Raw genomic sequence first — 23,692 nt, 5'->3', positions numbered from 1 at the left:
TAAATGCTCAATAACTGCTTGAATAGATTAGAAAACGCAGCTAGCTGGATCCCCACAAAAATGTTTTTGTAACAAAATCCCGCCTCTGCAAGAATTTAGAATTCCGCATTTAGTCTTCTTGGTGAAAAAGGCTTTCTAAGACACTCATGGAAAGAATGAAACAAAATGTTTCCGCCAGCATCCCCAATCTGAAAGTGCGAGAAAACATCAAGTTGAATGACAAAGTATAGTGAAACTGAGTAAAAATGAAAAGTCTAAACCAAGGTATTTAGCCTCAAAAGTTTAATCACACATACCAGCTCCTATTCAGAGCACACTCTGCAGTTTCTATTCAAGCTGCTACTTTTGTATAATGAACAAGGGGACAGAGAAGTACATAAATACAGCTATGCTGTGAATAAGGACGGAGTATAAAGACATCTGTCTTCTAACATTTTACAAGTGTACCAAATAATGACACATTCCCCTCTGTTTTCTTCCACAAGAGCGAAGGATGACTTCCTAAAGGAGCTCAGGGTAACAGCTTTCACCACTTACACCAACAAGTACTGTGCCTTTGTGAGGTTTAAAAGAGAGAATAAATTTTTTTTTCTAATAGGCAGTTTCCCCCCATTAGCTCACAGAAAGTCACTAGGTTAGCACTGAATTTTTGTTGGAAAAAGAAAATCCTATGATCTTTGCTTCATTCACAATGGCTTCTATAAAGTCATTTCAGGGTTTCAGAATCACTTGGATAACTATAGCTATTCACCAAGTATCAAGCCGTCTTAGAGTGAAACAAGGGACCGCTACTTGCAAAGCATTTGCGTGCAAACTTCAGTCCCACAAAGTAAGACTTAAAATACAGTGTGCTATTATTACACTGAAGCTCTAACGCAAAGCATCAGTGACTCAAAGATACTGTGACACTTTCCTCACTCAGACCACTCTTCCAGAGACATTCTTCAGAGCTGGAGTCCACAGTCACTGAAGAACCAAAGAGCAATATTCCTAAATATCTCCCTAAAGGTGGACAATTCGGGGAAATAAATATCAGCAGAAAGAGCCACTGTCAGAAGGAGAATCCACAAACTGGAATCTCTGAGAGACAGAGCCATACCCTGTTTCCAAAGAACTATTGTTCAACATTAGGCTCAAAATAAGATTGTATGCTAACATAACAAATTAATAGAAGTAAGTATTCGGTCTATTTGGGGGTTGTGTTCATAAACTTTAAAATTTTTCATAGGGATTAAATAGAAACTTTGTTGCAGAGTTTACTTTTACTTTAAAAAAGAAATCTAAATATTCCAATACCTTGCTCCCTTGGTGACTCACATCCTATAGGGACTAGAAAGATCACGGTCTGGTTTGGGCTATAGTGAATTAAATGTACAGGATTTCACACATATCAACATGCACTCAGTCTATTTTTAAATAGGACGATGAGATACAAAAGAGGATGGTGGGTTTCTGCCACGGGAGTGGCTGACAATGCTAAAAGTAAGATCACTAAGAAAATTTAGGACTTTAATAGAATTTTTCTTTTTAAAATGAGAGAGGCATATTATGCATGCACTGTTATCCCAGCCCCAAATGTTAGCATGCTGGTGTCAGAGGTCCTACACTACAGGTCAAACCAGTTCTGGTTGAGAGAGGAAAGCTCTGATTTGTAGCATTGCTGATTATGGTGTAAATACTCCCACCCTGACTATGTCAAGCTACCAAGATGACATCATCCTGCTCACAAAATTCCTGATCACCTCCAGTAAGCAGTATCTAAAGGTGACTACATATTGGAATCACTCTTTGTTTAAATGGACAGCACAGCAATTTGAATGTTAGATTTTTCACGGAAGACCAAAGGGGAAAAAAAACACCTCTTTCTGCATGTACGTTGAAGTTAGGAAAGATGTTGCAGGAAGTCTGGCAGAAAGATGCGACTACACGGCGATTCCTAAAGCATATTCGTGTTAACACGTGAGAGGGGGGTTATCTGGGGGTTTGAGGTTCAACATCCAGCCACGTGTTCCTATCAGTGCCCCTAATGGGGCGAAAAAAAAGAGGGAGGCAAACTGAGCATTTAGAATAGCACCCAAGTCAAGACTGCAGAGCCAGGAGCTGAAGCCCCTGCTCAGACCTACCTGGGACCCAGACATATGAGGTCACAGCAGAAGGCAATACAGGTGACGGAACCAGGATCCTGTTCTACAGCCAAAGTCCCCCAGGGAAAATCACACCAGCTACTATGGGGAGAAATCAGAATAAAGAGCACATTCTTTAATCCCAGGGAAAATTATCCTCTACATCTTTCAGACCTTCAAACACTATCATCTATCTCTATATCTCTCTATCAAGCTAACAATGCTGCCCTCATGGTTGCTGTTATTAAAGACTAACCGCACGATTACATTTGATGAGCACCGTGGCAAACTGTACCGCGATTCTCCATTCACAACCCTGTGAGGTACAGACTTTCAGCATTCCATCTTACAAATTAAAAAACTGAAACACAGAGACATGAATTTTCTCAAAGCATAAAGCTAGAAATAAAGGCAGCAGCAGCTTCAATCTGGGTACCACGCTAAAGCTTGTGCTCTTAATGATCTTACTTCCTCTTCTTTTTGTTCTCTTCCAGGCAAATTTAATAAAACTGAGACAAATCTAACAATGTAGACATCTTAATATGTTACTTTTGAAGTAACTCAAGTAACTTTTAAAGTAATTTTACCTATCTAAGCTGATTGACAGCCTAAACATAGATAAGCAAAGTAAAATGTCATATTCTGTAAACGAAAAAGAGGTTTCATTCTCTGTATACTAATTACATTGACATTTCATACCTAAAATATAATGATAGTAAAATCAGCTTTGATTCATTGTTCTTTAAAACTCTCACGTCAAGCAAATCGGCTATGAAAATGACGATGTCACAGCTGCTGACACTGAGACTTGTGTTCATCTGACAAGTTTTCAGTCCCCTTTAAGAAGGCAAAACTCCCTGTCAATCACATCAAGCTAAGATAGAGGCAAAAATAAAATCTAGGTTTCCAGCTCTAAGTCTTCAAATCTAGTTTCTTGGAACCAGTTTCAGAGACAATACCACATTTCTGATTCCCATTTATCCTTATCTTTAAAGAAATAAGTGTTTCCTTCTCTGGTCAAGAGACCAGTGTTTGTGCTGCCATACCATCACTCGAGGTTATGATTCTCTCTCCTCTCACCACTCTCCTTGAAAGCAGCAAGTCTCTTCAACTCAGGGCAAATGGAACTCATCTTGATGTTCCCAGTGTCTACTTTAGTGTCCTCATGAGTGTTGAATAAATGTTGAGAAAACTAATGACTAGTTTAGACACAGTATTAAAAGATGCAGAAGCATATTGCACATATGTACATATAAAAATCTCTCCCCCAGCCCCACTCCACCCCCTACTCCAAAGGAGTGAATTCAGAGAGAATTTTGAACCTCTAAATCAAAATTTTCGAAGGGTCGTACCTTCACATATTAACTGGGGAAATAATTCTCCATCTCACCTTCCCATTTTCTCATTATTATGTCCTCAACCCTCAATCTATCTTCTCAGCAAATTACTTCCCCTGTAGAAGACCCAATTTCTTGCTATATACATTCAATTTTTTGCATCTTGAGGTATAGAGGACAAATGTTCAGTGTTCCTCTTCTCCTGATCCCAAAATTAGTTTAGATGTCTTTTGTGTAATAAAGATTATAAGCCATATATATATATATATATATATGTGTGTGTGTATATATATATATATACACACACACACACACACACATATATATATAAAATGCGTGTATGTGTGTGTAATTGTAACTGTATGTATGTAATTGCACTGAAGTGAAAAGCAGACAGAGTTCTGCTTATATTGAATCAAAAATAGCTCATACACTGAGAACAAATTGAGACAATAGCCACTGAATAACTCACCTTCTGGGCATACAACACGCCATTGCTTCTTTCCACCCTAATCACTGCAGAAACCTTACAATTTTATCCCTTATCTCACCAAAAGTGCCACAGAGAATTCTCAGATACATACTGTATAAAAAGCAAATAATAACATTATTTCTCAAGTTTGCAGTTCTGTAATAACCACAGTTTCAAAAATTAAGGCAGAAGTCAAGCTAGTTTCAGAATTCTGGGTTTTGCTGATGCTAACATTTAACATAATTATTATTTGATAAGCACCCAGAGTTACATGTAACTTGAAGAATGGTGTATACCCTCAGTGGACTTTAATATTCAGTACCAAATAACATTTAAAATTCATAAAGCATGTAAAATGTTAACATAGGAACAACACCCTTTAAGTTTTTTATTGATTGCACAATTATCTTTACTAAATCCTTCAAGTTGCTCTAGAAAGAATATTCGCTGATAGAATATTAATGTTTCCAAGGGAAAATTTAAATCCCTCTAAATCAATGGACTTTTTATTTCCAAGCAAAAGACATATAGTTCCTTTGGATACAGAAACAAGCTGTACACATACAAGAAGAGAAAGAGGATGCAAAATCAAGAGAACGTTAAATTATGTACATAAATATTAATAAATATGTTCTGACAAAGCACTATGTGACAGAGCTTCAGTATCTACACTAGCATACCGGACTTTGACAGCAACAGTAAGATTATATCTTTTCATCAGTAATACAACAGCGAATTGTTTTAGGGATAAATAAGTAACAGGGCGGACCTGCACGTCATTTCAACTGTTTTGACATTTCTTAAAGAAAATGGGACAAGGTATTTAACTAAACAAAGAGTCATTTATATATTTCGCTCTTACTAAGTATAAAATACCATGGTAAGAAAAAAAAAATGCCTCTAGGAAAGAATGAGTATGTGTTCTTGCCTCTAAAAACAGAGAGTAGCCCTGGGCCTAGGAGCTAGCAGCAATGGTTGATTCCTGCCTGTGGCAGTGAGCGAGCAATACCTCTGTGGGGCCCAAAGAACTAACTCCTATCTGGTCCAGCACAGGAGAAAGTAAAGCAGAAAGCAGGCAGATAACCTAAAGAAAATAAGCCCTTAGTCAGTGTATGAACAGAATACAACTAATGATATTTCTCCTTGAAAAATAAGGTAATCCACATATTCTAGAAACTTAGTGTGGCCGGGAGCCGTAGAAATGTATTTTTTATTAAAATCTTCCTGGAATGATCTGAATTATTTTCATTTCATGGGTAAGTTATCTTCACTGGCTGAAATGAATAATGCCAATTGTGACCACAATGCCTCAACTGAAAAAAAAGAAACCACAAGGAATTAAGTGTCATAAAAAAAAAATTATTCCAGAATACGTCCTCAAATTGAGAATTTCAACTGTGGGGCATCAGAGACAAGGTGTTTAATCAAGATTGCAAAGCTGTGAGGGTTCTAATACCAGCTCTATGACTAACACAACCTAAAACTTCAAAGCCTCAGTTTTCTTACTGGCAAAATGTTGGTGCTAAGAAAGTGGATATAAATTTTAAAGGACCTAAGAAATTATTCGTTCCTTTAATAGTTCATCTTACAGATTTTTTTAATGTTCCAAGATCGCCTCTATTGGTAGTTTTCCCCTGAAACTTTAAACAATGTGATCCCTATTTTACACTTGTTTTAGTCTACAAGAAAAAAGATCATAGGTCATTAACAAAAAAATGCACAGTAATATTGGAAATCTGTATTTGATTTGTATTGAAACTACACAGGATTTTAAAGTGAAATGTCATTGTTACAGACAAAAGTATACAAGAGGCACTCTCTGCTGACAAAGGAGGAAGGGAGGGGAATAAAAGGTGCTTCTCTCTCTACCTACGATGTCTCTCACATCTAACCAAGCTACTGGTATAAAAAGGCACCGGCAGTGTTCTTAAGCATATGTTACATTTCTCCCTCACATTCCACACGTTGCTTCAGGTTCAATTCCTAGAACAACCTTGAACATTGTGGCGCTTACATGAAAAGCACAAAAGCCTGACTGAGGTTTGAGCTGTGGTAAGGCTGTGTGTGTGTTACATTCATTTTCCTGAACTGGTTTCAGTTGTCCTGAAACACTGCCAACCTGAAGATTCTAGAAACCGAACCTCTCTTGTTTACTCCCATGAAGAAAAATATAAAAGAAACAGTAGGGTAGATGCCAAATGTAAGCAAGGGGTTTGGCCTTGCTCCGGGTGGCAAAGGGTAATTTCATCATCACTACAACTCAGTTGGGGGGCTTATTTTAAATCTTCACAAGAATATCAATTAAAGAATTATATTCTGTTACATATAAACATAACTACTGGAATTTAAAATTAATTTTTAAAACTAATTAAAATGCCCAAATCATCAAACAATCGTTAAATTATAATGATTTGGGGTTATAATTTTGATAGTTACCAAAAATATCCAAATCATCATTTCTACAATGACAGGTTTATTTTATTACTGTTTAAAGATAAGCTATCCATATTATATCAGTCAGGGTTCCCCAGAGAAACAGGACAATAGTCTGTATATATACAGAGAGATCTATGTTAAGGAGCTGGCTCACAAAATTGTGGGGGTGACAAGTGTGAACTGTTCGGGGCAGGACTGCAGGCCGCACCCCCAGAGAAGGGCGAATGCTGCGGGCACGCGTCCAAGGGCAGTCTGGAGGCCGACTTCCCAGTTCCTCCCGGGACCTCAGGCCTCTTTCCTAAGGTCTTCAACTGATTGCACGAGGCTCACTCATACTGTGGAGGGTCATCTGTCTTACTCAAATTCTGTGCATTTAAATGTTAACCACATTTAAAAACTACTTGCACAACACCACCAAGACTGATGTTTAAAAACCAAATATCTGGGCACCAGAGACTAGCCAAGTTGACATATAAAATTAACCATCACATATGTAATAGTTTCTTATTAAAATATGTATTAATGCAGGCATTCCATCTAATGTACTTAGTAATCATTTGCACTACTATGTGGCTTTTTATTTTTCATGAATTTGTTTAACATTTAAAAAATCAATTTGTATTCATCCTATATAACAAGTTGTGATAGTAAAGATTTCCATAAGCTGAAAGTCTATTATATAAAATTGTTCTTTTTATTGGTTCCATGATTTTCAGTGAGTCAGGAATGTGTGATCACACTTCTGGCTTGCTCCCATCCACCCCCAGCCAGTCAACTCATCTTCTCTGTCCTCAGCAATTTCTATTACCCCCAAACCAGTTTGCAATTACAAAATAATTACCTTCCTGTGAAAATCATTCAGGCATTAGCTACACGGATAAACACCAACCTGCCACATCTACAAATCTTCTGTATCATCTTATCTCTGATGACTATGCAATTCCCATACCATAAAAATGTTAATGGCTAATTTAAGGTAAAAAATGTGCAGATGAATAAAGGAAGAGAGGGGTCATGAATCAGCTTCTCTTTCCTTCCCAGTGGTGCAGGGATAAGGAGCAGATGGAAATATAGATACAATGACTGGACATAACTTACCTACAAGACACTATTACACAGGATATTTGAACATAAGTCACTAAGATAATTTCAACAGGTCAATCCCTTCCCCCCCAAAAAAATAAAAGATTCCATTTTAACTACTTCACTGAAAAGATTATGAAAGTTAATGATCTCCTTTTAAAAGATCCCATTTTGCAAACTCAATCTCGAGGATATTAGAGTGCTAATACAATTTTGTGAGAGCAAGCCACAGTGTGAAGAGCATCAAGACTGAAGTCAGATGGTGTGAGGGCTATTTGCAGACCTGCAATTTGCTCACTGTGTGGCCTACAAACGTCACTGTCCCTTTAGGAATCTGAAACTCTCCAGCTATTACAATGAAATATAAAGTTTAACCTGAATCAATGTGTAGCTCTTAATACCAAGTGCCCATTGTTTCAGTTTTTTTATTTTTAAAAATGAACCTAAAAAAACTACATTTAAATGCATGGTGCCATATAATTTTCTTTAACTCACTTTACTGAGGCATGGTTGACATACAAAGAGCTGCAGATATTTAATGTACTTAACTCGATGTGTTTGGAGATAACCCATGAAACCATCATCACTATCAATGCCATAAGCTTATCCATCACGTCCAGAAGTTTCCTCCTGCCACCTTTGTTTTTTAACTCCCTTTTGTGATAAGAACATTTACCATAGGATTTACCCTCTTAGTAAATTTTAAGTATGCAATACTTAATCATAGGACCTAGGCTGTACAGTAAGTACATCACCAAAACTTATTTATTTTGAATAACTGCAAGTCTTTGACTAATATCTCCCGAATTTCCCGCTCCACCCAGTCCCTGGCAACCATTATCCTACTCTGCTTCTACGTGTTGACTATTTTAGATTTCATACATAAGTGAAATCACACAGTATTTGTATTTCTGTGTCTGGATTATTTCACTTAGCATAATGCCCTTTAAGTCCATCCATGGTGTTACAAATGGAAGGATGCCTCCTTTTTTAAGGCTGAATGATATTCCACTGCATGTGTGAACACACACACACGAGAAATATGCACCCATTCACAGCTCCTTCCCAGGGACTTCTGCCCGGTATTCATGAGCAAAACTGGAGGCAAGAAAAAATGACCCACTGTCAAGACATAAAATAGACAACAAAACTGCAATTAGAGATGGCCCAGATGCTGAAAATATCAGATAGGGATTTCAAATTAACTATGACTGATATGTCAAAGGATCTAGAGAAAAAGGCAGATAAGAATCATGAACAAATAGAGAATTTTAGGAGACAAATGGAAACTACAAAAGTACAGTCAAATAGAGACCCTAAAACACACACACAATATAAAGATGAGAATCCCTACAATGGGCTTCAGCAGAGTGGATATAGGATAGTGAACAATCAGCGAACTTCAAAATTAATCAAGACTAATCAAGAGAAAATAAGAAAATAGGGAAACTACAAATACCAAAAATAAAAGAAATGGTATTACTACAGACTCTGAAGAACTTAAAGGTTAATAAAAGAATATTATGAACAATTTAATGGGAAATATTCAGTAATTTAGGTAAAATGGCAAATTCCTTGAAAAGCATAAACTATCAAACTTTACACAGAAATAAATATAAAATACAATACATCCACTAAATAAACTAAAACGGCTTTTTTGGTTAAAAGTCACTGCGCACGCACACACACACACACACAAACACAAACATACCAAATGCATACTCAGATAGTTTTACAGGTAAACTCTATCAAATATATTCTATCAAAAATGTAAGAGAAAAAGTAACTATTATAAACAAAATCTTATGAATTTAAGCAAAATGAGTAATTACTGTAACTTCTATACCACTTACTATGTGCTAGTCACTACTGTAAGTGCCTTCCACAGGTTAATTCATTAATCCTCACAAGGACCATTTTACACAGGTACCATCATCTCCATTTAATGAATAAGGAGACTGAAACATTGGCAATAGGAGCGCAGCTAATGAATTTTGGGCCTGGACTTGAACCTAGGCAGTCTTGCTCTGGTGACTTTTTCCTTTTCACTGTGTTATACTGAATATTGAGCAAATAAAATAGCAAAGAAATGAGCTTGCGTGTGAATGAGGGAGTGTGTGTGTGTGGTTTGTGTATATACTTCATAAACTGGGAAAGTAACATTATAAAAGAAAGGAAAAAGGAAATGCTTCTGGGACAAGAGGCTAATTACAATCTCAAATATAACCTAAATGAATGAAAGTGTTATACTTTTTTTTTTAATGAGTACAAATATATCAATAAGGGTCATACTGAAATAAATAGCTAGTCTCAGGGTACAGAAAGCTTTTCTAGGCATAAAAACAGTATATTATAAAAAATCTCAAAAGAAAAAAATTATACCTACTTATAGACTATATTATCTATAAAAGAGGAAGATAAACCTTTTAAATCACTAACACCTCATAGAGAAAATGACACAGAATGAACTAATAATTCACAGAAATATAATTAAGCAAATAACATAGCTAGAAAAGTTAATATCCTCCAAAGTAAGAAACAAATGCAAATTAACAGAAGTTTTTTCAGTAAAACTAACCAAAAAAATGACAGATTCATTACCAGAAGAGATACAGGAAAACAGAATCTCAAATAATCTTGAAAGGGTGTACATGAATGCAACCTTTTTGGGAAACAACCTGGCTGTGTATGCCACGATTGTCATAAATGTTTAGAATTTTTTTCAGGAAAAAGACTAATATCTAGGTAAAAACTGTACATCCCTGGATGTTTATCACACTTCCTTCTTCAAGACATAATGCCAGGCATAATGGTTACCAGTTAGGAATCTGGAACCAAACATCCTGGTTTCAAATTCAAACTCTGCAACTTCCCAGCTGCAGGACTTAGGGCAAATCATACAACCTCGCTGTGCCTTGGTTTTCACATCTTTATAATGGGTGTAATAACAGCCCTACCTATGAATTTGTTCTGTAGATTAAACCAGATGACATCTTGAAAGACTTAGAGCAGCTCCCGGCACAAGACAAGCACAGCAGAGATGATATCTGTAATAACTGCATTTATAATACAGTGCTGGAAAGAGCATGACTTTATAATAAAAAGTATGTGTGTAACCCTCTGAAGCTGTCAAATGTCATTTTTCCAAATAATATTTAATAACATGGAAAAGTAACAATAAAAAATTATATATAATAGACTTTATATATTTAAAAGAGTGTGTAAACAGAGAGAAATGATAAGAGGTAAATTACTCAAATATCGTCAGAAATTAGGTAGGAATGGTGATGTTACAAGTGATAATGATGAACATAGTCTTGGCTTACTTAGATAATGACATTTGTCACCAGCTGGCATCATAAATACTGCAACCAAATTATTAAATTATTTTATATCCAAAGAGTTAATCCTGTGTATTCAAGCCTCTTTACATATAGCTGATATAAGTACTAGAAATTCTTATAAATTATACATTAAATATTAAATGAATATTACTTGGCTATATGCCCAATAAAAGGCAAATACATGAATAGACTAAAACTGGCCATGACTAATTTTAAGTATTCTCCTGTAATTACATATGACTTTGAATTTAAGTATTACTTTAGAAAAGAGAATAAAGAAATCTGAGCAAGAAACATCTTAACATAAAGCTTTTTTTGAGTACTTAGTGTTACATGAATTTTATTCTCATGTAACATGAAAAACACAGTCTCAAAATATCACTTTCCTGGGATTCTAAAATAAGTTAATTAATCACATCTACTTCCATGAATATATTTCTTAAACACTGACATTTTTCATAAGAATGCCTCTGAAAATATCAATGTCTCACTATTTGATTCTTAAAATATCAATATACTTAAGCTTTCTTTTTGACCATTTTTAAAGACCTAATTGAAGCAACTTGCTAAAATATATTGGGACAGTCATCACTTTGAATCAAAATTTGCATGTAAGGTCCATTAGAGAGTAGTTTGGACATTTTAATAACTGTAAGCATTAAACGCTTTGAGTTTCACTTTAATAATAAAATGTTTTAGAAGGTCTCCTATTGTACCTTGATTTGTTTGAGCATTAAAACAATAATGTGAGGAATGTGAGAAATCAACTCATACAACCTGCTACTTTCTCTGGAATCACTTCAACAACTTGGATGGTACTCCAGATTTTGCATCAATCCTCGAGGCTCAGAAAGCTCTCACACCATCTTACCAGGCTGCCTATAGCATGTTGTACGGGGTTAACTGCTATGTTACAGATCATGCTACGGAAGCTGAAACATGGGCTTGGGGGTCAGAGAAGGGTTAACCGTTATAACCTCATAATGCAAATTACTTAGCCTCCAGGTCCTCAACTGCCTTGTCTACTAAATATGGAGCTTAATTCATGAAATAACTAATTCTACATAAATTGTGTATTTACACAGAAATTTTTACATTTCATTACTTGATATTTTATAGTTTCTGCATTTCTTTTACAGTGAAATGTGAAGTGATCAGTTAAATATATTTTCTTCCAGTCAGTTGTCTGAAGGCTATTTGGTGACTAATCCATCTTTTTGAAAACTCATTCTCAATTCCACCTTGATCAGATAAGCATACCCTGTCTCTCATGTTACCTGACACAGGCTAGGCATTCCATAAGTACAAATTTTTATCCTCTTCCTGCTGAGTTTAAATCTGCGTTCCTATAAATTCCATTGTCCCTACTTTGTCTGTAGCCATACCAACAAAACTTATTTAACAAACTAAACACCCTGAATTCCTTCAATCAGTTTTCCTGTGGCATAGTTTTCCGACACAGCTACCCTCCTCTCTGTAAACTCCAGTTGCCAATGTTCATCCAACAAGGTGGATTCTTGGAAAGATTGTTTTCTACCAGATATGCTTCTGCAATTGCAGACAACCAGGAAATAACATCTTCCCTTGTTATCAGCTTCACTTCTACAAATGCACTCTAATTTTGTATCAGTATTTTTCACATATAATTCACAGTATTTGGAACTAGTAAGTTTTTTTTCATTAGCTAAAGCCATGATTCTTTTTTGTATGTGAACTGTTTTTAAGCCCAACTTTCTCCATTTTGAAAATATCAGGTGTCTTGACCAACTGATAATAATCTTTAAAAGTGCCAAACATCTAATAACAAGAAAGAAAAGGTCACCGATCCTTTATATTTTCACTATCTCTTTCCTTCAAGTTCAAGATACTGTCTAAGAAATGTACTTTCTTTAAAAATCTGTTGTTTTAGACTCACAGAGTAAGTTTTAAGACTGAAAACTATTTTAAAGAGAGTGATAGTCTTTTTCTAGTTAAGTACATTCTCAGTATTTTCAGTATTCAACTCATTCAACCTTTTTTTATATGCTAGAAAAGTTTCAGAAAAGCATATACAACATAATTTCATTTGGACAGATGGGTACTTATCAGTATACATATTTCAAAATCAGTTACATGCATATATATAAAAGAATATAAAAGAATATATGTAGCAAAATAATAACTAGCTTGGAGCTGGGGAGTGGGAATTAAGGGACAGTGGGACTTGCCATTCATTTTATTTCTTTATTTTGTTCCTAGAGTGGCCAAATTTTGCTTTTAGAATAGTACTTAAGCTCTTACTTGAATAATAACTGCAATAAGCAAGTATCAGTCAATAATAAGCAGGAGAACTCAGAACATCATGTTTTATGATCTAAGTTTTTAATAAAAGTCACTTATGGGTAATCCACTATATTTTAAAATTTATATTGACGTTTATCATTTTTATTTTAAATATGCTTAAAAACATTTTATTCGTTCTTTCTATAACTTGATTTAAATCTCTGCCTTTCACCAAATATTCTGGCTTTAGAGTGTTTTCCACTTCATCGTTTGGAAGTAAATTTAATTTATTTCTCTGTTAACTACTTTGCTTGTATATTATCCATAAACTCAAAGAGCTTATTGGCATATAGCTTTTTCATGCTTTCAGAATTTTATGCAATTTTGTGATATCTCCCACTATCTTGTTAATAGGATGTGCAAGAGACATCAAGATAAAATATTAGGAAACCAGACTACACTACAATAGAACAGGGAAACTCATTACTAAAACCCATAGAAACAAGAGAGCAAGATTAATGGTCTTAAACATTAAGTAAAGAGGGTGAGTCTAGAGGGATAATGAGAGCACTGCTATATTTTTCACTCTCTTCTCAGTCTTAAATATATGTTTTGTTTAGAATTACTTTTACGAATCTGTATGTAAATTAATAAAATAATTACTCATCTTTAAAGAGTATTACATTTATTCCTAAGGAAAAAAATACTATATAGTGAAAGAGTGTGGACTTGGGAGTCAGAAGACCTTGACTTATATATGCTACTTATTTAATCTCCAAACTCAGGCAAAGAAATTCACTTTTCCAATCTTCAATTCTCTCTTCTATAAAACAGGAGTAATAGGATACATGCCTAATGGAGTTGCTGTAAATTGTTAAATTAGGGAAACTATACAAAGCCCATATCACATAATAGAAACACACAAATCCTATCTTACAAAGAAAAATCTAAATAAAATAATATATCCATACTTTTAATCTTCTTAAAACCTTGGTGTTACCAGAGATTTAATCAAAAGACTATATTTGAGAAGATAAAAGAGTATCTGGAAAATTATTACCTCTTTTTTAAAAAGAAGTTACAGGAGATGAATTTCTTGCACCAAAACTCCACGAAAATAATAGTGAAGGAAAGAAACAAACAAACAAACAAAAAGTGTGAAAGTGTAAAGGGCGAAAAATAAGAAAAGAGACAACAGCAGATAAGAGTGGTTAACAAAATATTAGAAGATGGAAATAGCAGGAAAGAGCTATAACTAACTTCAAGTAGCGTTGATTGGTTTATTTTAGATTGTATTTTGTGAAACTTGAAGAAAGATGTTGAGCTTCACATCTAGGCTGATAAGGCAGCGAACAGACTTAGCACACTGTTGGGAGTTAAAAGTCCAGAAAGTAGAGGAAGACATGGGAATACAAGGTCCCCACTACCAACATGCCGGTTTACAGAAATCTGGGGGAGGGCCTTGAACCTCCATGGACGGTGAAACTGTGTTCAACTCATTTGTATTTAAATGTTTCAGTGGCAAGAGTGATTCATTCAATTATTATCCTACTTATTTTTAGGTCTGCTTCTACACAATCTTAGGTATTGCTCTTTGCATGGGAATCCTTCTCCGTGACCATCTCATGTGAGTCCAATGGATCACAAACAGGTCACAAGAAGAAAGGATGATTCACCAGCAGGAAGAATCAGATGGTCAGATTGGTTGACCAAGCTCTTACTCTCCTGCCTGGGAAAAGAGACTTCTCTACTTCTATACATCCAGTCATTTACTCATCCAATATTAATGGAGGAAATTCTATGTGCCAGAAACATCCTAATTTTTAAGGCCATCATGGTGAAGAATATAAAGTCCCTACCTTCAAGGACTTGCATTCTAATGGCGAGAGACAGACAATAAACACATAAAAATGTAAGTCAGTAACATTAAGAAAAAGCAGGGTATGAATGGTGGTAAGGGTGGAAGTGGGGTCTATTTGACAAAACGACAGACAGAAAGCTTGTCGGAGAAGCCCGTATGTGAGCAAAGGAATGCCGGGAAATGACAGCATGATCCAAGAGACTATCTCAGAGTTTCCAGGCAGAAAAAATGGTCAGTACAAGTTAAACAGAAAAAGGAGTCCAGGATACAAAAGCCAGTGACTGCACAGACAGAGGCAGACACTAAAGAAATGAATGCAAACAATGTGGAAAATATTAGACAGTGGGCATTTTTACAGAGACAATTCATTCAGGCTAATGTAACAGAAAGTGACTTGATGTGTCTATGTTAGATTGCGGTGTTAGCAACACCAGCCTCAAGAGCGGAGGTTAGACTGCCTGTAACAGAGCTGCCCCTGGAAGGTGGCAGAAGAGTAACTGTGTCAGGCAAGCCTGGCCCAAGGACGAGGTCACCGAATGGAGCGCTAAATGGAAAACAAACTCATTTCCACGTCACTGTGATTTACATGGCTCAGCAGAAGTAAGGCACGAGTTGTTTTTTCTTAAAAGAAAAAAAATCAAAGCAACTGCAAATCATATACAAGAAGAAGAGACAAGGCGACTGCTGGAGGCAAAAATGTTAAGGAAAGCTTAATTTCCTGGACACCCTGGATGAGGAAGATACAACACAAGTGACTCAGAAGTATTTCAAAAGTAAGGAGAAAAATATATGGTGTTTCTCTTTGTCTCATCCAAGGTTTATCACTGACTTTCTTCTTTCACTTTTCTCATCCTTTCTTGTTTCACATTCACTTCCTTGCTCAAGACTTAGATTTTTGTCTCCCAAGACCCAAACACGTATTATTTATTGACCATCTCTCCTTGGAATAATACACTGATCCATCAAATTCAACCATACCAAACCTGAGCTCACTATACCTGACACCCTCTCCGTTCTGGAATAACAAGTGTCCAGCTCCCAGCAGGAGAACCACAAATCAGACCACTCCCCACCCGCCTTGTAGACTGTAGCTTAACAGTGTCCATGACCACTCTTCCCTACCTACCAAGAATTATATCCCATTTCTCTTCATCTCTTCTGGAACTCCTCAAGTTCTACCCCTTAGCATCAATCACCTGTTCTACTGAAGCAACTTCCTGACTCTTCTACTCTCACCCTGTTCCCCACTCAACCTCAACCCTCCTAGGGGTTCCTCTTTAAAACACAAATATGATTATTTTATGTCATGTTTAAAAACATGATGCTCTCCCAGATTCCTTAACCTACGTTTCTGCCCTTTCATCTATCTCCCCACGCCCCTCGTAGCCCTACCCTCAGCTCACATCCCATCACGGTGCGCATCTGCCTCCCTCTTCTTCCACAAACCATCAGACCATGTGCATCACACCGCTCACCTCTGTGCATTCAGTCCCCTCCGTGCATAGGCAAGTGGCTCTTTTTTTCTCCTTTACTTGTTCAGTCAGTCAGTCAGTCAACAAGACATGCAACTTAAAATTCCTGGGGGCAACAGAAAGAAAAAGTAAAACAATAAATAAAAAGTAATGTTTAAAAGGTGATAAGTGACTTGGGCTCCTCCGCCCGAGCGCGGCTGCTGGGGGTCCGCTGCTCCCTGCGGCAGGGCCGCTTCCGGAACTCCCGCCGGGGCCCCGCCCCGACGGCCGCCCTGCGCCTCCAATGACAGGCCAGCTTCCAAGGAAAGCCCAACCGGGACAAGTCTGCAAGACGAGTTGTCACAGGAAATGGATGCTGGGTTACAGGCCGGGCAGCTCAGGCAGCAGGAGTCGCAGGAAGAAGAAAGGAAGCAGAAGAATGATCTTAAACACAGGGGCTGTCGGGAGCCACGCCACCGGACCCTGAGGCTGTACGCACAGCGAGGCCTATGAGGGGGGCCACTGCACAGCAGTGGTAAGAAAAGTTGTGGCGAGGTTCTCTGCATCTTCTGGGGATTTTGCTCAATATTTGCTTTGCTATGTGGATATATTAAGAATTATGATTCTAGGGAGTCCCTACGGGGACAAGATGGGGGATTTCAGGGGAAGACTGGGGCAAACATAACTAAGGGGCAATTCCATATAAATGTGTCCCAAGAAATCTGTGCAGAGCTGTCTCTTTTATTAGGAGCCAGAGTAAGGGCGAAAAGGATACCTAGAGGAAATTGGGCTTGGGTTGGAGGACCATCGAATGTTCCGTGGTGCTGCCATAGTTATTGTTGCGTACCTTGACGGGAGGACTCTAACTGAATGGGTTAAGTAAAGTTTAAATCAGGCTTCAAAGAATTCTGATGTCAACCTGTTAATCAGAGCCAAAAAGAATAAAGGGAAATTGGTCAGTCTAAACGTTCTGGTACAACAGAGTTAATGGGAAGAGAATAAGATTAAATCAAGATCCTCATGAACATTGAAGCGGCCAAATGGAACAAGTAAAAGGACAGTGAAGGCGCAGATTGTTTGAACTGTTCCGGAAGAGCTAACCGCGGAAGCGTAACAAAGACTGAAATTGTTAGTACTGTGCTTCCCCCTCTGTATTTTGAAAGAATGATCTTAAACACAGGGGCTCTCCTGCAGAACTACAACCAAGTCGATAAACAGCAACTCCTGTCTCCCGTTAATTAATTAATCAACAGTGATAAGCATTATGAAGTAAACCAAAAGGGGACTTTCGATAGGTGTCTCTGAAAGCCAAGATCTCAACAATGAAAAGGAAGCAGCCAAGGTAAAGCTAGGGGTTGGTGTGAGGGCGCATTAAGAGCAAACGGTGCTGAGACCACAAGTGAGCAGATGGAGCATTAGTCTATATGTAATGAAGAATATTAGACAGGGGAATTAGTCTTCATATTAAAATAAAAATTGGGGAAAATGGCAGAAATAGTGTATGCCCATTTTTACTTCAAATAGATTAAATTCGTCCCTTTAAAAATACCGCCATTGATTTTGGTTTTGTCACATTACTATATGTTTAATAAAGTCCGTACAAACTATAAATTTTATAAGCATGATAAAGGTATAATCAATGAAAATAAATAAAAATATTGCCATTGACATCATCAAATACGATCCCAAAACTGTTGCCCTGCCCTCCTTACAGAACATTTCCAGATTTTTCCTTTCAGTTCTTCAACACAGTGCCTAAATACACGCTAGTTAATGAAGAATGGTATCAGGTTTTATGAACTAATTTGTGCAGATTAATGTGTACATGTTCAGGAGACTGAGTGCATTCCGCAATGATACAAATCAAACTAAATGCAATAAATACATGAATTTGGAGCACGAAGGGGAGAACGAAAATATTTAAAACCACTAAAACATTCTGGTGTCATCCTTTCTAAAGGAACTAGAACAAGTAGAGAAATAATGAGACATTATTTACAGACCATCACAGGAACTAACAAAGTTGCCAAGCCAGGCTAATTTGATGACTTGTTTTTTCTTTACAGAAGCAAATTCACTGGGTAAAAAAAAAAATCAGAAGCATAAACTATATCTGACTTCAGTAAGATATTTGACACATAATAAGCTACAGAAAGATTTTAAATCAAGTTTGTTTGGACAGAAATATGATTAAAAATGACTCAAAGCAAAATCTATGTATAAAACTGTAAGGTATAATTATAAATGGCCATACATCTTTCCCAGTAGTTTTAACAAGCATTGTTACATAAAGGACCATTATTGGTTTTAAATATCTTTAAAAAACAACCTAGAGGACAGAAAGAATATATGAATTGTTTTATATATATATATATATATATATATATATATATACACACATACATATATATATATAAGCAAAGAAGTAATAAGTATGTGCAGAAAGAAGAGAGTAAAGGAGAAAGAAATTGGCTAGTAAAGCAATTTAGAATCAGAAGACCCAACTTCAAGAACATAGTAGTTATTAAGTATTCCTAGAACACATATGCTGATATAGCTTGTATTTTTAGTTTCAACTTTGTATTTTTATTCCTTTTCAGAATGCAATTTTGTTTTTAAAATTGGTTCTTAACACTAATACTGTATTTCCCAATCACATTCTTATTCTCTATTCAGATTTAGCTATAAAAGATTACAAGAGTCATTCTTTACCAGTGTTTTTGGGGGGTTTTTTGCTTCCACATTTTGGAAGGAAATGTTGGGGACACAATTTTAAATGGAAATGTCAGAGAAGACATTACGATGAAATGCAAAGCTATGCAAGCTACCTTGGGGGAAAGTATTCCAAGCAGAGGAAAGAGCACACGTCAAAGCCCTCAAGTGGTAGCTAATGTGCTGCAGGAACAGTCAGGAGGCCACTGACGCTGGAACACACTGAGAACATGGGGGAGAAGTTACACGTGACATCAGAGAGATGTCCGGATTGAGCGAAGCCTTGTACAGCCATAGCAAGGCCATTTACCCCAAATGAAATGCGAGCCATTGGAGGGCTCTGAGTAGAGTAGGAACATAATCTCACACTTAAGGGCCACCCGCACCCACCCCCACACTGGATATATTTTGACTAGAGCCAATAATATACATTTAGTTTGCACAGAGGTATGAGAGAAAGGTCAGAATCAGGGATGAAAGGTCAGAATTAGAATTCCCGTCAACTGGGACAGGGGAAATTTTCAGGGAAGCAACTTCGGGGAATAAGATCAGGAACTTAGTTTGGAGCTCAGGTATCTATGAGAAGTTCAAGTGGAGATGTCAATGGCTCAGTGGCGTATGTGAGTCAGCAGTTCAGGGCAGAGGTCCAGGGTGAAGAAAGCAATTCTGATACTTGATTCCATAGGACTTGCTGAGATCACTTTAAAAAGTGAGTAGAGGTGAAAAGAAGAGGAGAATGAAGGCTTGAACCCTAGTGCAATTGAGAGAAAATACTGGATGCGATGAGGCAGAACCAGCAAAGGAGACACAGGCAGGGCAGCCAGTCACGAAGGGAAGAGGAGAACCAAGAAAACATGCTACCTTGGAAGTCACGGGAAAAACAGTTCTAGATTTCTGGCCTCCAAAACTGTGAGAAAATACATTTCTGTTATGTTAAGCTCTTCAGTTTATGGTAATTTGTTGCAGAAATGAATATGGTGAGGAAAAGTCTCACAAGGACATCTGAACTGAATCCTGAAAGAAGAGAAGTTTGAAAAGGTAAGAAGTTCAAGTGAGTAGGAGATAATTATTCCAGACAGGATGCGCAAACACGAGGAGTAATGAAAGGACATGCCTACTTCAGGAAAAGTGAAAAGTGAAAAGTTCAGGGCAGCTGGACACTGGTTCTAGAACGTAGGACTAGCTTATATGGCCCATAATGTACCCCATGTAGAGCAAAGACGCAAAGAAAGTGAAGAAGAAAGTTTTGATCATTTTCCTTGAGTGATACAATTTGTACATTGAGTGATTTCTCTCCGGGCTAGATCTAGTTAGATTGCAAAATAAGTTAGACGTGTATCCGTCTCTTCTTCAAACATATATATTTATTCCTATTGAGCTAAAGGTTGAAGCCCTGATTTAAAATGCAAATTGGATAATAAAACCAACAGTCAGTGAACATTTATTCATAATTAGCTTATTACCATATTGCTTAACTAATACCTAACCAGGCTAAATAATTAAACCTAGGGGCTAAAAAGTCTTGGTAAGGATTGCATGTTAAATTAAAAAAAGAAATAAGTGAACAAAACCTGAGGAAAGGCTACGTAAATATCTTAGCCCACAATGTGCCTATTTTATTTAAAATCCAAAATCATTACCTTTCCCCTAGAACTAACTCTGAAATTTCCTATTTGCTCAGTGTCCTGTCCTGAAAGCTTGAATTGCCTTCTTTCCACCATCAAGCAAAGCACCTGATGACTCTTCCGGGTCCATGTCTCTCCAATTCATCCATTTTATTCTGTTTCCATCCATCATCCTAGTGTAGCATTTTATTCTGCATCACCTTCACTCCAATGTGTCTCCCCTCCAATCTTCAAACTTGTGCAAAAATAAATGTTCTGATTTACAGCTACCATTAATAATAATAATAATAATAATAATAATCCTTTACCAAATAATCATTGTATTATTCACTTGGAATTTAAGTAAACACACAGAGCATTGAGTATATAAAAAGGGCTACATTATCTCCAGCATAGGTGATCCCCTTTTTCTTTTAATAATTCATATGTGCATGTGGTACAAATTGCCAGATACTTAAGAATTTACATTGAAAAGTAAATCTCATTCCCCTTCCTGCTCCTAATTCTCCTATTTCTGTACTCAGAGACAATTAAATTGGTAACAGTAATAGCAAATATTTTTGTGTCGGAAACTATACTTCTGTTCTCCCAGAGCAATTAGATTTTGCTAAAGCGTTCCTAAGACAAACACTGGTCTTACTTAGAAAGGAGAGGGGAAGAGAGGGACTTGGCACCCTTAGACTATAGGATGCCATATATGATGGCAACTAAAACAATTTTAAAATATGCTTATTTGGTATAAATTAAAAAGTTGATGTACCATGAAAAATGATTTAAGTGGTTTTCATAAACACTCACTATTCAAACTGAAATACTCTTAAAAGCGAAAAGAATTTAGGTGAGTCTAATTTAGCCACCTGTATTAACTCACTTATACATCCATTTAGTCATTCGATACATACAGCCCAGAATTTATTTTGTGCCATTTAGGTCTATATTTTCTTTAAGACTCAATTCAAATTGTTTCAGCTTCCCTTCCCTTTCCTCTTCAGATCTCCCGTAGCAAGGGACACATTGTGGCATGATGAAGAAAAACCTTACAAAACTGTCGGGGTGTAAATGAAAATCAAGTACAGTATAGTCTAAATGACCCTTTCAAACCTTCTAAATCACCCATAAAAGAAAGAATCTTAGATCTCCATCAAACTCCATCAGCTCAAGGAGATGCTTCATACTGAGAAGCCAGCATGACCATTTACACCATAAGAAATACGGGCACTTGAAACAACAGGTCCATTTCTCTTACTGTATGCACTCACTGGATCATATTCTCTCCACGAATGGAACTATTTAATTTATTATACGTATTTCTCTCTCCACCTCCCTCCCTCCATTCAAAAACTTAAAGTGGAATTAAATGTGTGTATAAGCAATTTCTCAGGGCACACTATCTTGTTCATTGTTTTAGAGAGCTATCTCCTGAGCTCTAGTGTATGTATCCCCAGAGAAACCTCTCTGAATGCCCAAAGTTAAAATGTTACACATGCTAGTTGCTTGGCAAATACTTTATGACGATTATTTATTAGGATAGCATTAACAACTTGGGTTCCTGAAGTGAAGACAAAGTCAAGGATAAGAAATAGGACCTGAAGGAAGATGAAGACCAGTTTTATCTGATGCATAATGTCTGATGTATTCAGGAGAAGCAGAGGTAACAGATTTCCCAATGATATGGTTAAAAGTTAAATCTCTTACCTCAGAAATAAGACACCCCTCGGAATACTTGTAAGGATATCAAGCCTGAACCAAAGCACAATTTGGATATTTTTATTTCTCAGATATGCCCTATGCAGTCTTCAATTCCTCAGCCCCCATGTCAGTCACAGATTGCATTCTGTGGGAATACAGCTTGGACACAGAGAATCACTCCAGCTAGCACGTAAGAGAATCTATGAACCACGCTTCCATTCAACCCAACCCTCATCGGTTTCTCTGTTCCCTACAATGAACAGGATCATCTTTGCTTTATTTCTCCAGAATAAACACTCTGAGTTCAAAATTTGATGTCACGTTCTATGTGACCCCGCTTCTTTCTTATACTCACATAGCTAAGGAAAAGGCATCTCATTTCTCTGATTGAGGGTTTATTTTAAAGCCACCATATTGCATTGGTTTGTTTGCTTACTTGTTTCACTTTCCTCAAAAATAGTCTTTACTGAGCAGGGTTCATACCAGCTTTGTCTTGTCTTGTTTCAAAGACACCAAGACCCGGAGGTAGCTAGTTTTAGAAATTTTCTGATTATTTCCCCCCTCTAGACCTGGAAAGCTGGTATCAAAGTTAGTCCAACAAACAAATGAGCCTGCAGCTGATTACACAGAATTACTTGAGGGTCTCTGGAAAGGCCCCTAAAAAGAACCCAATGGGTTTAACATAGTTTACATTATTTTGCTACATTAAGCTTTATTCAAATATATTTACAAGGTTCAGTGAAGGGGAAAAGGAGGTCAATGTCTATTTGAGAAGCAGTTTGGCTTGAAGAGAGAGGCAAATTGTAAATTGCAGGGTTCTGTTAAAAAGTGAATCATTGATAAAGACCAATTCATCGTGAAGGAGCAGGGAGGGGTGGGAACTGGAATGAGCCCAGTGGTTAGTTTAACAGGAAGAGAAAAGAGGAATTACTAGGGCTAGAATCTTGGTCACCCAGGTAACTACAGACAGATAGGAAATTGAACATTTTAGGATCTCAGTTGAAAAAAGAAAAATAGAAAAATCAGAGTGGGTTGCTGTTACTGTTACTAGTTCTCCCTCGTTCTGACAAGGGAAAAACTGAAAAAAAAAAAAGGTAATACATAAAAGAAGAAGAAGCAGTGTTTGTAGAGATATGGAAACAAACATAACAAATTACTTGGAAATTTTTCAAATTTGGACCTAAGATTGTATTTGTGACCCAGAACAGTGCTTCTCAGACTTTAACATGAGTAAGCATCTCCTGGTGTTCTTCCTAAAATGAGGATTCTGATTCAGTAGATATGAGCTGGGGCTTGA

At 36.8% G+C, this 23,692-nt stretch overlaps 1 protein-coding gene and 1 long non-coding RNA gene across 3 annotated transcripts in view; one reads left to right on the top strand and one right to left on the bottom strand.

The window, feature by feature from the left end:
- The window catches only part of GPC5 (glypican 5), a 1,165,610-nt gene that overhangs the window by 1,072,141 nt on the left and 69,777 nt on the right, over positions 1–23,692 (bottom strand). The gene's annotated exons all lie outside the window — the stretch shown is intronic.
- LOC140701162 (uncharacterized) lies at positions 17,284–22,593 on the top strand. Its single transcript, XR_012080076.1, has 3 exons — positions 17,284–17,711; positions 20,048–20,119; positions 22,485–22,593. It is a non-coding gene; the product is annotated as an uncharacterized lncRNA (long non-coding RNA).

Source organism: Vicugna pacos, chromosome 14, assembly GCF_048564905.1.
Source record: "Vicugna pacos chromosome 14, VicPac4, whole genome shotgun sequence".
In the NCBI taxonomy this organism is placed as follows: domain Eukaryota; kingdom Metazoa; phylum Chordata; class Mammalia; order Artiodactyla; family Camelidae; genus Vicugna; species Vicugna pacos.
This window is presented reverse-complemented; position numbering and strand designations above follow the sequence as displayed.